Genomic DNA, 13,602 nt, shown 5'->3' with positions numbered 1-13,602 from the left:
GTGTAACAAATCCCATTGGACAGCCTGTGTGTCACAAACCCCATTGGACAGTGTGTGTGTCACAAACCGCATTGGACAGTGTGTGTTTCACATACCCCATTGGACAGGTTGTGTGTCACAAACACGCCTGGACACCGTGTGTGTCACAAACGCCCCTGGACAGGGTGTGTGCAACATACCCCATTGTAGAGTGTGTGTGTCACAAACCCCATTGGACAGCTTTTTAGTCACAAATACCCTTGGACACCGTTTGTGTCACAAACGCCCCTGGACAGGGTGTGTGTCACAAATGCCCCTGGACAGCGTGTCTGACACAAACCCCATTGGACAGAGTGTCTGTCACAAACCCCATTGGACTGGGTGTGTGTCACAAACACACCTGGACAGCGTGTGTGTTACAAACGCCGTTGGACAGAGTGTGTGTCACAAACCCCATTGGACAGCTTGTGTGTCACAAAACCCACTGGACAGAGTGTGTGTCACAAACACCCCTGGACACCGTTTGTGTCAAAAACGTTTCTGGTCAGGGTGTGTGTCACAAACCTCATTGGACAGCGTGTGTGTCACAAACCCCATTCGACTGTGTGTGTTTCACAATCCCCATTGGACAGATTTTGTGTCACAAACCCCATTGGACAGGGTGTTTGTCACAAACGCCCCGGAACAGAGTGTGTCACAAACGCCCCTGGACAGCGTGTGTGTCACAAACCCCCCATGGACATCGTGTGTGTCACAACTCTCCCTGGACAGTGTGTGTATCACAAAAACCAATGGACAGTGTGTGTCTCACAGACCCCATTGGACAGGGTGTGTGTCACAAACACCCCTGGACATCTTTTATGTCACAAACGCCCCTGGACTGTTAGTGTGTCACAAAACCCCATTGTAGAGTGTGTGTGTCACAAACCCCATTAGACAGTGTGTGTGTCACGAACCCCATTGGACAGTGTGTGTCACAAACCCCAGTGGACAGCCTGTGTGTCACAAACCCCATTGGACAGTGTGTTTGACACAAACCCCATTGGACAGGTTGTGTGTCACAAACAACCCTGGACACCGTTTGTGTCAGAAACGCCCCTGGACAGGGTGTGTGTCACAAATGCCCCTGGACAGCCTGTGTGTCACAAACCCCATTGGACAGCGTGTGTGTCACAAACCCCATTGGACAGGTTGTGTGTCACAAACACACCTGGACACCTTTTGTGTTACAAACTCCCCTGGACTGGGTGTGTGTCACGAACCCCATTGGAGAGTGTGTGTGTCACAAACCCCATTGGACAGCGTGTGTGTCACAAAGACCCCTGGACACCGTTTATGTCACAAACGCCCCTGGACAGTATGTTTGTCACAAACCCCATTGGAGAGTGTGTATGTCACAAACGCCCCTGGACAGCCTGTGTGTCACAAATCCTATTGGACAGTGTGTGTGTCACAAACCCCATTGGACAGTGTGTGTGTCACAAACCCCATTGGACAGCGTATGTGTCACAAGCACCCCTGGACAGTTTGTGTCACAACCCCCCAGGGAAACTGTGTGTGTCACAAACACCCCTGGACTGACTGTGTGTCACAAACCCTATTGGAGAGTGTGTGTGTCACAAACCCCATTGGATAGCTTTTGAGTCACAAACACCCTTGGACACCGTTTGTTTCAGAAACGCCCCTGGACAGGGTGTGTGTCACAAATGCCCCTGGACAGCGTGTCTGTCACAAACCCCATTGGACAGCGTGTCTGTCACAAAACCCATTGGACTGGGTGTGTGTCACAAACACACCTGGACAGCGTGTGTGTTACAAACGCCGCTGGACAGAGTGTGTGTCACAAAGCTCATTGGACAGCTTGTGTGTGACAAACCCCACTGGACAGGGTGTGTGTCACAAACACGCCTGGACACCGTTTGTGTCAAAAACGTTTCTGATCAGGGTGTATGTCACAAACCTCATTGGACAGCGTGTGTGTCACAAACCCCATTGGACAGTGTGTGTTTCACAATCCCCATTGGACAGGTTTTGTGTCACAAACCCCATTGGACAGGGTGTTTGTCACAAACGCCCCAGAACAGGGTGTGTCACAAAAGCCCCTGGACAGCGTGTGTGTCACAAACCCCCCATGGACATCGTGTGTGTCACAACTCTCCCTGGACAGTGTGTGTATCACAAAAACCAATGGACAGTGTGTGTCTCACAGACCCCATTGGACAAGGTGTGTGTAACAAACACCCCTGGACATCTTTTATGTCACAAACGCCCCTGGACTGTTAGTGTGTCACAAAACCCCATTGTAGAGTGTGTGTGTCACAAACCCTTTTGGACAGTGTGTTTGACTCAAACCCCATTGGACAGGTTGTGTGTCACAAACAACCCTGGACACCGTTTCTGTCAGAAACGCCCCTGGACAGGATGTGTGTCACAAACGCCCCTGGACAACGTGTGTGTCACAACTCTCCCTGAACAGTGTGTGTATCACAATAACCAATGGACAGTGTGTGTCTCACAGACCCCATTGGACAGGGTGTGTGTCACAAACAGCCCTGGACATCTTTTATGTCACAAACGCCCCTGGACTGTTAGTGTGTCACAAAACCCCATTGTAGAGTGTGTGTGTCACAAACCCCATTAGACAGTGTGTGTGTCACGAACCCCTTTGGACAGTGTGTGTCACAAACCCCAGTGGACAGCCTGTGTGTCACAAACCCCATTGGACAGTGTGTTTGACACAAACCCCATTGGACAGGTTGTGTGTCACAAACAACCCTGGACACCGTTTGTGTCAGAAACGCCCCTGGACAGGGTGTGTGTCACAAATGCCCTTGGACAGCCTGTGTGTCACAAACCCCATTGGGCAGCGTGTGTGTCACAAACCCCATTGAACAGGGTGTGTGTCACAAACACACCTGGACACCTTTTGTGTCACAAACACCCCTGGACTGGGTGTGTGTCACAAACCCCATTGGAGAGTGTGTGTGTCACAAACCCCATTAGACAACGTGTGTGTCACAAAGACCCCTGGACACCGTTTATGTCACAAACTCCCCTGGACAGTATGTGTGTCACAAACCCCATTGGAGAGTGTGTATGTCACAAACGCCCCTGTACAGCCTGTGTGTCACAAACCCCATTGGACAGTGTGTGTGTCAAAAACCCCATTGGACAGTGTGTGTGACACAAACCCCATTGGACAGCGTATGTGTCACAAGCACCCCTGGACAGCTTGTGTCACAACCCCCCAGGGAAACTGTGTGTGTCACAAACCCTATTGGAGAGTGTGTGTGTCACAAACCCCATTGGACAGCGTGTGTGTCACAAACCCCCCTGGACATCATGTGTGTCACAACTCTCCCTGGACATTGTGTGTATCACAAAAACCACTGGACAGTGTGTGTGTCAGAGACCCATTGGACAGGGTGTGTGTCACAAACACCCCTGGACATCTTTTGTGTCACAAACGCCCCTGGACTGTTAGTGTGTCACAAAACCTCATTGTAAAGAGTGTGTTTCACAAATCCCATTAGACAGCGTGTGTATGAGAAACCCCATAGGACAGCGTGTGTCTCAGAAACACCCCTGGCAGCGTGTTTGTCCCAAACGCCCCTGGACGGGGTATGTATCACAAACACCCCTGAACAGAGTGTGTGTCACAAACCCCATTGCACTTTGTGTGTCTCACAAAGCCCATTGGACAGTGTGTGTGTCACAAACGCCCCTGGACAGCGTGTCTATCAGAAAAACCAATGGACAGTGTGTGTGTCACAAACCCATTGGACAGCCGTTGTTTCACAAACCCCATTGCACAGGGTGTGTGTAACAAAGAGCCCTGGACGCCGTTTGTGTTAGAAACGCCCCTGGACAGCGTGTGTGTCACAAACTCCATTGGAGAGTGTATGTGTCACAAACCCCATTGGACAGCGTGTATGTCACAAACCCCATTGGACAGCATGTGTCACAAGCCCCCCTGGAAACTGTGTGTGTCCAAAATATCCCTGGACAGCGTTTGTGTCACAAACCCCATTGGACAGCGTGTGTGTCACGAACCCCATTGGACAGTGTGTGTCACAAACCTCCCTGAACAGTGTGTGTGTCACAAACCCCATTGGAGAGCGTGTATGTCACAAAACTCATTGGATATTGTGTGTGTCACAAACCCCATTGCACAGCGTGTGTGTCACAAACCCCATTGGACAGTGTGTTTGACACAAACCCCATTGGACAGGTTGTGTGTCACAAACAACCCTGGACACCGTTTGTGTCAGAAACGCCGCTGGAGAGGGTGTGTGTCACAAATGCCCCTGGACAGCCCGTGTGTCACAAACCCCATTGGACAGCGTGTGTGTCACAAACCCCATTGGACAGGGTGTATGTCACAAACACACCTCGACACCTTTTGTGTCACAAACGCCCCTGGACTGGGTGTGTGTCACAAACCCCATTGGAGAGTGTGTGTGTCACAAACTCCATTAGACAGCGTGTTTGTCACAAAGACCCCTGGACACCGTGTAAGTCACAAACGCCCCTAGACAGTATGTGTGTCACAAACCCCATTGGAGAGTGTGTATGTCACAAACGCCCCTGGACAGCCTGTGTGTCACAAACCCCATTGGACATTGTGTGTGTCACAAACCCCATTGGACAGTGTGTGACACAAACCCCATTGGACAGCGTATGTGTCACAAGCACCCCTGGACAGCTTGTGTCACAACCCCCCAAGGAAACTGTGTGTGTCACAAACACCCCTGGACTGAATGTGTGTCACAAACCCTATTGGAGAGTATGTCTTTCACAAACCCCATTGGACAGCGTGTGTGTCACAAACTCCCCTGGACATCATGTGTGTCACAACTCTCCCTGGACATTGTGTGTATCACAAAAACCACTGGACAGTGTGTGTATCACAGACCCATTGGACAGGGTGTGTGTCACAAACACCCTTGGACATCTTTTGTGTCACAAACGCCCCTGGACAGGGTGTGTGTAACAAACGCCCCTGGACAGCGTGTCTGTCACAAACCCCATTGGACAGCGTGTCTGTCAAAAACCCCATTGGACTGGGTGTGTGTTCACAAACACATCTGGACAGCGTGTGTGTCACAAACGCCGCTGGACAGAGTGTGTGTCACAAACCCCATTCGTCAGCTTATGTGTCACAAACCCCACTGGACAGGGTGTGTGTCACAAACACCCCTGGACATCGTTTGTGTCAAAAACGTTTCTGGTCAGAGTGTGTGTCACAAACATCATTGGACAGCGTGTGTGTCACAAACCCCATTGGACAGTGTGTGTTTCACAATCCCCATTGGACAGGTTTTGTGTCACAAACCCCATTGGACAAGGTGTTTGTCACAAACGCCCAAGAACAAGGCGTGTCACAAACGCCCCTGGACAGCGTGTGTGTCACAAACGCCGCTGGACAGAGTGTGTGTCACAAACCCATTCGTGAGCTTGTGTGTCACAAACCCCACTGGACAGGGTGTGTGTCACAAACACCCCTGGACATCGTTTGTGTCAAAAACGTTTCTGGTCAGAGTGTGTGTCACAAACCTCATTGGACAGCGTGTGTGTCACAAACCCCATTGGACAGTGTGTGTTTCACAATCCCCATTGGACAGGTTTTGTGTCACAAACCCCATTGGACAAGGTGTTTGTCACAAACGCCCAAGAACAAGGTGTGTCACAAACGCCCCTGGACAGCGTGTGTGTCACAAACCCCCCATGGACATCGTGTGTGTCACAACTCTCCCTGGACAGTGTGTGTATCACAAAAACCAATGGACAGTGTGTGTCTCACAGACCCCATTGGACAGGGTGTGTGTCACAAACACCCCTGGACATCTTTTATGTCACAAACGCCCCTGGACTATTAGTGTGTCACAAAATCCCATTGTAGAGTGTGTGTGTCACAAACCCCATTAGACAGTGTGTGTGTCACGAACCCCATTGAACAGTGTGTGTCACAATCCCCAGTGGACAGCCTGTGTGTCACAAACCCCATTGGACAGTGTGTTTGACACAAACCCCATTGGACAGGTTGTGTGTCACAAACAACCCTGGACACCGTTTGTGTCAGAAACGCCCCTGGACAGGGTGTGTGTCACAAATGCCCCTGGACAGCCTGTGTGTCACAAACCCCATTGGACAGCGTGTGTGTCACAAACCCCATTAGGCAGTGTGTGTTTCACAAACCCCATTGGACAGGTTGTGTGTCACAAACACGCCTGGACACCGTTTGTGTCACAAACGCCCCTGGACAGGGTGTGTGCAACATACCCCATTGCACAGTGTGTGTGTCACAAACGCCATTGGACAGCTTTTGAGTCACAAACACCCTTGGACAGCGTTTGTGTCACAAAGGCCCCTGGACCGGGTGTGTGTCACAAACGCCCCTGGACAGCCTGTGTGTCACAAACCCCATTGGACAGCGTGTCTGTCACAAACCCCATTGGAATGGGTGTGTGTCACAAACACACCTGGACAGCGTGTGTGTCACAAACGCCGCTGGACAGAGTGTGTGTCACAAACCCCATTGGACAGCTTGTGTGTCACAAACCCCACTGGACAGGGTGTGTGTCACAAACACCCCTGGACACCGTTTGTGTCAAAAACATTTCTGGTCAGGGTGTGTGTCACAAACCTCATTGGACAGCGTGTGTGTCACAAACCCCATTGGACAGTGTGTGTTTCACAATCCCCATTGGACAGCTTTTGTGTCACAAACCCCATTGGACAGGGTGTTTGTCACAAACGCCCCTGAACAGGGTGTGTGTTGCAAACGCCCCTGGACAACGTGTGTGTAACAAATCCCCCCATGGACGTCGTGTGTGTCACAACTCTCCCTGGACAGTGTGTGTATCACAAAAACCAATGGACAGTGTGTGTCTCACAGACCCCATTGGACAGGGTGTGTGTCACAAACAGCCCTGGACATCTTTTATGTCACAAACGCCCCTGGACTGTTAGTGTGTCACAAAAACCCATTGTAGAGTGTGTGTGTCACAAACCCTTTTGGACAGTGTGTTTGACTCAAACCCCATTGGACAGGTTGTGTGTCACAAAGAACCCTGGACACCGTTTCTGTCAGAAACGCCCCTGGACAGGATGTGTGTCACAAATGCCCCTGGACAGCCTGTGTGTCACAAACCCCATTGGACAGGGTGTTTGTCACAAACGCTCCAGAACAGGGTGTGTCACAAACGCCCCTGGACAACGTGTGTGTCACAACTCTCCCTGGACAGTGTGTGTATCACAATAACCAATGGACAGTGTGTGTCTCACAGACCCCATTGGACAGGGTGTGTGTCACAAACAGCCCTGGACATCTTTTATGTCACAAACGCCCCTGGACTGTTAGTGTGTCACAAAACCCCATTGTAGAGTGTGTGTGTCACAAACCCCATTAGACAGTGTGTGTGTCACGAACCCCTTTGGACATTGTGTGTCACAAACCCCAGTGGACAGCCTGTGTGTCACAAACCCCATTGGACAGTGTGTTTGACACAAACCCCATTGGACAGGTTGTGTGTCACAAACAACCCTGGACACCGTTTGTGTCAGAAACGCCCCTGGACAGGGTGTGTGTCACAAATGACCCTGGACAGTCTGTGTGTCACAAACCCCATTGGACAGCGTGTATGTCACAAACCCTTTTGGACAGAACGTGTGTCACAAACACACCTGGACACCGTTTGTGTCACAAACGCCCCTGGACAGGGTGTGTGTCACAAACCGTGTTGGAGTTTGTGTGTGTCAGAAACCCCATTGCACATTGTGTGAGTAACAAATCCCATTGGACAGCCTGTGTGTCACAAACCCCATTGGACAGTGTGTGTGTCACAAGCCCCATTAGACAGTGTATGTTTCACAAACCCCATTGGACAGGTTGTGTGTCACAAACACGCCTGGACACCGTTTGTGTGACAAACGCCCCTGGACAGGGTGTGTGCAACATACCCCATTGGACAGTGTGTGTGTCACAAACGCCGCTGGACAGAGTGTGTGTAACAAAACCCATTGGACAGCTTGTGTGTCACAAACTCCACTGGACAGGGTGTGTGTCACAAACACCCCCGGACACCGTTTGTGTCAAAAACGTTTCTGGTCAGGGTGTGTGTCACAAACCTCATTGGACAGCGTGTGTGTCACAAACCCCATTGGACAGTGTGTGTTTCACAATCCCCATTGGACAGGTTTTGTGTCACAAACCCCATTGGACAGGGTGTGTGTCACAAACCCCATTGGACAGGGTGTGTGTTACAAATACACCTGGGCACCTTTTGTGTCACAAACGCCCCTGGACTGGGTGTGTGTCGCAAACGCCCCTGGACAGCGTGTGTGTCAGAAACCCCCCATGGACATGGTGTGTGTCACAACTCTCCCTGGACAGTGTGTGTATCACAAAAACCAATGGACAGTGTGTGTCTCACAGACCCCATTGGACAGGGTGTGTGTCACAAATAGCCCTGGACATCTTTTATGTCACAAACGCCCCTGGACTGTTAGTGTGTCACAAAACCCCATTGTAGAGTGTGTGTGTCACAAACCCCATTGGACAGTGTGTTTGACACAAACCCCATTGGACAGGTTGTGTGTCACAAACAACCCTGGACACCGTTTGTGTCAGAAACGCCCCTGGACAGGGTGTGTGTCACAAATGCCCCTGGACAGCCTGTGTGTCACAAAGCACATTGGACAGGGTATGTGTCACAAACACCCCTGGACACCGTTTGTGTCACAAACATTTCTGTACAGGGTGTGTTTCAGAAACCCCATTGGACAGTGTGTGTGTCACAAATGCCATTGCACAGCGTGCATGTCATAAACTCCATTGGACAGTGTGTGTTCCACAAATCCCATTGGACAGGTTGTATGTCACAAACACCCATGGACACCATTTCGGTCACAAACACCCCTGGAGAGGCTGTGAGTCACCAACGCCCCTGGACAAGGTGTGTCACAAATGCCCCTGGACAGGGTGCATGTCACAAACCGTGTTTGAGTTTGTGTGTGTCACAAACCCCATTGGACAGCGTGTGTGTCACAAACCCCATTGCACAGCGTGTGTCACAACCCCCCCTGGACAGCGTGTGTGTCACAAACTCCATTGGAGAGTGTGTGTGTCACAAACCCCATTGGAGAGCGTGTGTGTCACAAACCCCATTGGACAGCGTGTGTCACAAACACCCCTGGACAGTGTGTGTGTCACAAACGCCCCTGTACAGGAGGTTTGTCACATACCCCTTTGGACAGTGTGCATGTCACAAACCCCATTGAACAATGTGTGACTCACAAAGCCCATTGGACACTGCCTGTGTCACAAACCTCATTGGCAACGTGTGTGTCATAAACACCATTGGACAGGGTGTGTGTCACAAACACCCCTGAACAGAATGCGTGTTCACAAACCCTATTGCAAATTGTGTGTGTCAGAAACCCCATTAGACAGCATTTATGTCACAAACCCCCTTGGACAGCGTGTGTTTCAAAAACCCCCTTGGACAGCGTGTGTGTCACAAACCCCCCTGGACAGCGTGTGTGTCACAACTCTCCCTGGACAGTGTGTGTATCACAAAAACCAATGGACAGTGTGTGTGTCGCAGACACCATTGGACACGGTGTGTGTCACAAACGCCCCCGGACTGCGATTGTGTCACAAAACCCCATTGGACAGTGTGTGTTTCACAAACCCCATTGGACAGCTTGTGTTTCACAAACGCCCCTGGACAGGGTGTGTGTCACAAACGCCCCTGGACAGCGTGTCTGTCACAAACCCCATTGGACTGGGTGTGTGTCACAAACACACCTGAACAGCGTGTGTGACAGAAACGCCGCTGGACAGAGTGTGTGTCCCCAACCCCATTGGACAGCTTGTGTGTCACAAACCCCATTGGACAGGATGTGTGTCACAAACACCCCTGGACACCGTTTGTGTCAAAAACGTTTCTGGTCAGAGTGTGTGTCACAAACCCCATTGGACAGAGTGTGTATGTCGCAAACCCCATTGGAGAGTGTGTGTGTCACAAACACCCCTCGACAGAGTGCGTCTCACAAACCCCATTGCACTTTGTTAGTATTAGAAAGCCCATTGGACAGCGTGTGTCTCACAAACCCCATTAGACAGGGTGTGTGTCACAAACACCCTGGACACCGTTTGCGTCACAAACGTTTCTGGACAGGATGTTTGTCACAAACCCCATTGGACAGCGTGTGTGTCTCAAAACCCATTGGACAGTGTGTGTTTCACAAACCCCATTGGACAGGTTGTGTGTCACAAACACCCCTGGACACCGTTTTTGTCACAAACGTTTCTGTACAGGGTGTGTTTCAGAAACCCCATTGGACAGTGTGTGTGTCACAAACCCCCTTGGACATCATGTGTGTCACAACTCTCCCTGGACATTGTGTGTATCACAAAAACCACTGGACAGTGTGTGTATCACAGACCCATTGGACAGAGTGTGTGTCACAAATACCCCTGGACATCTTTTGTGTCACAAACGCCCCTGGACTGTTAGTGTGTCACAAAACCTCATTGTAAAGTGTGTATGTCACAAATCCCATTAGACAGCGTGTGTGTGAGAAACCCCATAGGACAGCGTGTGTCTCAGAAACACCCCTGGCAGCGTGTTTGTCCCAAACGCCTCTGCACAGGGTGTGTATCACAAACACCCCTGAACAGAGTGTGTGTCACAAACCCCATTGCACTTTGTGTGTCTCACAAAGCCCATTGGACAGTGTGTGTGTCACAAACGCCCCTGGACAGCGTGTCTATCAGAAAAACCAATGGACAGTGTGTGTGTCACAAACCCATTGGACAGCCGTTGTTTCACAAACCCCATTGCACAGGGTGTGTGTAACAAAGAGCCCTGGACGCCGTTTGTGTTAGAAACGCCCCTGGACAGCGTGTGTGTCACAAACTCCATTGGAGAGTGTCTGTGTCACAAACCCCATTGGACAGCGTGTATGTCACAAACCCCATTGGACAGCATGTGTCACAAGCCCCCCTGGAAACTGTGTGTGTCCAAAATATCCCTGGACAGCGTTTGTGTCACAAATCCCATTGGACAGCGTGTGTGTCACAAACCCCATTGGACAGTGTGTGTCACAAACCCCCCTGAACAGTGTGTGTGTCAGAAAACCCATTGGAGAGCGTGTATGTCACAAACCTCATTGGATATTGTGTGTGTCACAAACCCCATTGCACAGCGTGTGTGTCACAAACCTCATTGGACAGTGTTTTTGACACAAACCCCATTGGACAGATTGTGTGTCATAAACAACCCTGGACACCGTTTGTGTCAGAAACGCTGCTGGACAGGGTGTGTGTCACAAATGCCCCTGGACAGCCTGTGTGTCACAAACCCCATTGGACAGCGTGTCTGTCACAAACCCCATTGGACAGGGTGTGTGTCACAAACACACCTCGACACCTTTTGTGTCACAAACGCCCCTGGACAGGGTCTGTGTCACAAACGCCCCTGGACAGCGTGTGTCTCACAAACCCCATTCAACAGCGTTTGTTTCTCAAACCCCATTGGACAGGGTGTGTGTTACAAACACGCCTGGACACCTTTTGTGTCACAACTGCCCCTGGACTGGGTGTGTGTCACAAACCCCATTGGACAGTGTGTGTGTCACAAACCCCATTAGACATTGTGTGTGTCAGAAACACCCATGGACACCCTTTGTGTCACAAACGCCCGTGGACAGCATGTGTGTCACCAACCCCATTGGACAGAGTGTGTATGTCGCAAACCCCATTGGAGAGTGTGTGTGTCACAAACCCCATTAGACAGCGTGTATGTCACAAACACGCCTGGACACAGTTTATTTCACAAACGCCCCTGGACAGCGTGTGTGTCACAAACCCGATTGGATAGTCTGTGTGTCACAAACCCCATTGGACAGTGTGTGTGACACAAACCCCATTGGACAGGTGGTGTGTCACAAACCCCATTGAACACTGTGTTTGGTACAAACGCCATTGGACAGCGTGTGTGTCACAAACTCATTGGACAGTCGTTGTTTCACAAACCCCATTGCACAGGGTGTGTGTAACAAAGACCCCTGGAAGCCGTTTGTGTTAGAAACGCCCCTGGACAGCGTGTGTGTCACAAACTCCATTGGAGAGTGTCTGTGTCACAAACCCCATTGGACAGAGTGTGTCACAACCTCCCCTGGAAACTGTGTGTGTCACAAACACCCCTGGACAACGTGTATGTCACAAACGCCCCTAGATAGGGTGTGTGTCACAAAACCCATTGGAGAGCGTGTGTGTCACAAACTCCACTGGACAGTGTGTGTCACAAACCCCCCTGGACAGTGTGTGTGTCACAAACCCCATTGGAGAGCGTGTGTGTCACAAACCCCATTGGACAGCGTGTGTCACAACCCCCCCTGGACAGCGTGTGTGTCACAAACCCCATTGGAGAGCGTGTGTGTCACAAACCCCATTGGACAGCGTGTGTCACAAACACCCCTGGACAGTGTGTGTGTCACAAACGACCCTGGACAGGGGGTTTGTCACATACCCCATTGGACAGTGTGCATGTCACAAACCCCATTGAACAACGTGTGACTCACAAAACCCATTGGACACTGCCTGTGTCACAAACCTCATTGGCAACGTGTGTGTCATAAACACCATTGGACAGGGTGTGTGTCACAAACACCCCTGAACAGAATGCGTGTTCACAAACCCCATTGCAAATTCTGTGTGTCAGAAACCCCATCAGACAGCATTTATGTCACAAACCCCCTTGGACAGTGTGTGTTTCAATAACCCCCTTGGACAGCGTGTGTGTCACAAACCCCGCTGGACAGCGTGTGTGTCACAACTCTCCCTGGACAGTGTGTGTATCACAAAAACCAATGGACAGTGTGTGTGTCGCAGACACCATTGGCCACGGTGTGTGTCACAAACGCCCCCGGACTGCGATTGTGTCACAAAATCCCATTGGACAGTGTGTGTTTCACAAACCCCATTGGACAGCTTGTGTTTCACAAACACCCTTGGACACTGTTTGTTTCACAAACGCCCCTGGACAGGGTGTGTGTCACAAACGCCCCTGGACAGCGTGTCTGTCACAAACCCCATTGGACTGGGTGTGTGTCACAAACACATCTGGACAGCGTGTGTGTCAGAAACGCCGCTGGACAGAGTGTGTGTCCCCAACCCCATTGGACAGCTTGTGTGTCACAAACCCCATTGGACAGGGTGTGTGTCACAAACACCCCTGGACACCGTTTGTGTCAAAAACGTTTCTGGTCAGAGTGTGTGTCACAAACCCCATTGGACAGAGTGTGTATGTCGCAAACCCCATTGGAGAGTGTGTGTGTCACAAATCCCATTGGATAGTCTGTGTGTCACAAACCCCATTGGACAGTGTGTGTGACACAAACCCCATTGGACAGGTGGTGTGTCACAAACCCCATTGAACACTGTGTTTGGTACAAACGCCATTGGACAGCGTGTGTGTCACAAACCCATTGGACAGCCGTTGTTTCACAAACCCCATTGCACAGGGTGTGTGTAACAAAGAACCCTGGAAGCCGTTTGTGTTAGAAACGCCCCTGGACAGCGTGTGTGTCACAAACTCCATTGGAGAGTGTCTG

This window comes from Nesoenas mayeri, assembly GCF_963082525.1.
Source record: "Nesoenas mayeri genome assembly, chromosome: 9".
Classification (NCBI taxonomy): Eukaryota; Metazoa; Chordata; class Aves; order Columbiformes; family Columbidae; genus Nesoenas; species Nesoenas mayeri.
The sequence above is the reverse complement of the archived record's forward strand: the minus strand, read 5'-3'. Positions refer to the sequence as shown.